Here is a 3,825-nt window from a genome sequence, read left to right as displayed (position 1 = left end):
TTTCTATAATGTCATGTAACTCAACTTGTTTCAACATGGCCAAAAGAAATTACCTAGACTTTCTATTTAAATTTATGGAGTGATTTTATTTGTTGTCAAATTTCTACACTATATATATCTGAGATAAATAGTTGAACCTTTAAAATACTAACAAAAATGTCTTGTATAATTCTATGATTTTACAAAAAATATAAGTGAAAATAGTCCTCCTCTTCTTAAGTTCTATATGAGAGTACAAGCAGATTTCACATTTGAACTGCACCTTTTTAGGCTCCTTATTAAACAACATTTTCTTATACTTTTAACTCCTTTAAAAACTTCCAAACTGTTCCGTGATCAATGAAAGATTACAATCAATGAGCAATGAGTCATATACATGATAAGCTTGGCTGTTACAACTCAACAAACTCTTTAATACCAAGGATAATATCAAGAAGGTTGAAGAAACTTGTCAATTCAAAAGCGGAAAAAAAGAACATAACAAAAGAAAAACAAATTGAGCTCACTACAAAGTAGAATTAGAAAGCGCTCTCAATAAATATAAGTTCGCCGTCATTTTGTCAAAATCATCGTGGTAGAAGCAAACAATATAGACCCTGTCTAGAGGAAATATTCATCTCCAATTTGTGAAGGAGAAAATGCAAGCGAGTAATTCACCCACATCATGTTTTTAAGATAAAAGTGAATCCTATAATTAGTAGAGCCCAACTGAATTACTATCCTTACTAACTAATATTTACATTCATCCCAATTGTTACCCGTTCTTAGTTATGATGGAATAATGATTCCAGCAACAAATAAAAGTTCACTATAACGCGCACCAAGAGTGACTCAAAATAGCAGTCTCCTCCCAAGCTTGTGCATGGGGAAAAGATAAATTTTCACGGCTATCTGCAATATTTGATGCAAGACTTTGTAGCTTATATCAATGGTATAGCTGCAACATTTTTACCTTGTGTACGTCATTCAAACAGTTAGCCTCTTGTATCAATAGTATAGCTGCAAGATTTTACCTTGTGTCATCCAAACAGTTAGTCAGAAGCAACTGGGCTAACTCAAGCTAACAACAACTTGATAGAATATCAATACCTAATGAATATTGTAGAAGGAATAATCACCGATCAATGTAATCAAGAACTCAAGAAGAAAAACAAATGTGCATGTAGACAGGATAGTCTTTGATTATTAGTAGGGGCTTGGCATCAGGTTTCCTAACCTACCTAAGACACAAAGATTAAGCAACTCACAACAATGAAACTCAACTTAAACTCCACAAAATCCTACAACTAATAGGAATACTTGAGGAGATAACAAACCTTCAAGAATTGTTCAGCTAAAAGTGTATAGGTTCATCAAAGTTTTAGCTCATTCAACGGTCCTTCTTAAAGTGCTCCAGTTGAATTCTTTTTAGTATTGAGAATAAGCTAAGAAGGAAGACAAAGAATTTAAGGCAACAAAGTTACTGATCTCAATAGAAAATTAGTGATTGAAAATGACAAGTTCAACTAATAAAAAACTACCGAGCTGAATATCTAACATGAGATTTGCCTTATATATACATACATGTAGGAAAGGTAAAAAATAAATAAAAGACAAACATACCTGCTGAAAATGTTCAGAATCATAACAACAGTATTGCAAGCATTCTCCCCTGTTCTTCTTCCGAATGAAGCTGTCTAAAAGATAACAAAAAGGCAGAGGATCATTTCTCCACACATCATCTATTTTCACATTTTACTCATTTTAATTTTGAAGTACAAACATCACATGACAGAGTTGCTTTCAATTGCTTTTGTAGGCAAAGGAAAAACATATTAAGACGACATAAGAGAAGATCATGAGAGAAAATGTATGAAATCGGAACTCTCAAACAAATATTCTTTCATCACGACGGAAAAACTAACATCTATTATAATCTATGTTCTTTCCCAATGGATTGGTGCGTATTACTCTTTTCTCTTTCAGTTGTACAAGATATTGTTTCTGCAATGTACAAACACATAAGCAATATATCTTTAACAAATATAAGTAAAGAACATTTATGTTCAGTCACAAGTTGCACTGAGCAAATTGATGACCGTTAAACCATTTCAACAGACATTTAGGTTATCTCAACTCTACTTTGTGGAGGTGAAGATGGGATTTTCAATAGACCCAAAGCAAATTAAACATTGAGGTTAAATATTTGTAATACTTGTGATACGACAAGAGAGTCTGGGATCGCCTGCTATGGCTGCAAGCACAGATTACAGGGTAATTTGCCATCCGGGTTGCCCGACCAAGATAAGGATCCGATTTTTTCCCTACACTATTGATTTGCTCAGAGAAAAAAGAAAATCATCATTATAGCCTCAGAATTTTCGCACCAATTATTATTAGTAATTACTACTACTGCTATTGATTCTCACTTTGGGTTGAGAATTTTTTGAGAGAGCAAGCATAGATTAAGGGACCGTTTGGTAGTTGAAGAACTTAAAATGGCTGTTGAAATATATTTTTCACAGCAAAAATTGAAATCACAGGCATTGCAGAGAGAGGAGCAACATACCTTTGAAGTGTTCCCCTTTACTCTCTACAACCCTCATTCTTTGGCTCTAAATCTAAGATAAGTCTTTTTCCTTTAACAGAAAAATTCTCATGTGTTTATCGACCTGTGAATTCAACAGTTGTAATGTTCAAAGAAATTTATATCAGCAAATGAAACACTGAGGCTCAGATCTGTAATACTTACAACTCGGCAAGAGTGACTTGAATCGCCACCTCAATGGCTGCAAGCACCAATTGCAGGGTCACTTCCATCCAAGTTAACCAAACCAAGATACGTGTCAAATTTCTGTCCTGCACTATCAATTTGGTCAGAGAAAGAAGAAAATCATAATCATAGCATTGAAATTTTTGCAACAATTATTATTATTAGTTCTACTACTACTATTAATGTTCCGCACTTTAGGATTGAAAATTCTATAGAATAATCAAATATTAAGGGGTCCCTCGCTAAGATGTTTACATGCAAAAGGGCTATCAATTATTTATTTATTTTTCACAAAAAATAAGAAGGAATTACAGACATTGCAGAGAGGAAGCAACAATAGCGCCCTTCCAACTTTCTCCTCTACTCTCGGCTAATTCTCGTTCTTTCGGCTTTGATTTGTGTTGTGTGATGAAGAGAGTTGAAAGAAGAAAAATAATATTTCTGACTATTCTAGTTCTAGTGAAAAGATGTAGAAGTTGTAGAAATTTTTTTTCCTGGACGAAGATAAAACTTGATTTGAAAGTGGTGGACTACGTGTCCATTTGGTTTTAGGATGAAAGACACATCTTACTGAATGTTTGAAAAGTCAAATATACCCTTACATTAAAATTTATTGGCATTAAGCTGCCATGTTGAACAAGCCTTTTCTATTATAGTAGAAAAAAATAGAAATTCACGGATACTACAAAAATTTAAAAAGAACAATGCCTGGAAAACTTTGGCGGATAATTGATTAATGAATTTTAGTTTTGTACACCGTCAACTATCTAACTGTTTTCGAATTTTTTTAATTTCAAAATTCAAACACTATTTCTTTTTCCTTTTTCCAATAATATTTATCCCTCATAACTCTTAGAGTATGTTTGGCATTGTTGTTGGGAAGCTAGAAGTGATTTTTTTGAGAAAAAAATTAAGTGTTTGACAAATTCTTAAAACTGTTTTTAAATGGACAGTTTTTCTACTGAGAAGATTCTAGAAATTTCTGTTTTAAAAAAAAAGCAGAAGTAGAAAATTATTTTTTAAGACTATAATATCCTTTATAAATATATATATATATATATATATATATATAT

At 32.5% G+C, this 3,825-nt stretch overlaps 1 long non-coding RNA gene across 3 annotated transcripts; it reads right to left on the bottom strand.

The window, feature by feature from the left end:
• Positions 1–212: 212 nt before the first annotated feature.
• Positions 213–3,222, bottom strand: LOC107060449 (uncharacterized). Of its 3 annotated transcripts, none has more exons than XR_001473380.1 (5): positions 3,069–3,222; positions 2,732–2,838; positions 2,549–2,651; positions 1,603–1,676; positions 213–1,424 (listed from the first exon to the last, which is right to left on the bottom strand). It is a non-coding gene; the product is annotated as an uncharacterized lncRNA (long non-coding RNA). The 3 variants fall into 3 exon arrangements; XR_001473382.1 differs by having other exon boundaries at positions 213–999; XR_001473381.1 differs by lacking the exon at positions 2,549–2,651.
• Between the last annotated feature and the right edge of the window lie 603 nt (positions 3,223–3,825).

The sequence above is a fragment of the Solanum tuberosum genome, unplaced genomic scaffold (assembly GCF_000226075.1).
Source record: "Solanum tuberosum cultivar DM 1-3 516 R44 unplaced genomic scaffold, SolTub_3.0 scf00005, whole genome shotgun sequence".
Taxonomy (NCBI): domain Eukaryota; kingdom Viridiplantae; phylum Streptophyta; class Magnoliopsida; order Solanales; family Solanaceae; genus Solanum; species Solanum tuberosum.
The sequence above is the reverse complement of the archived record's forward strand: the minus strand, read 5'-3'. Positions and strand labels throughout refer to the sequence as shown.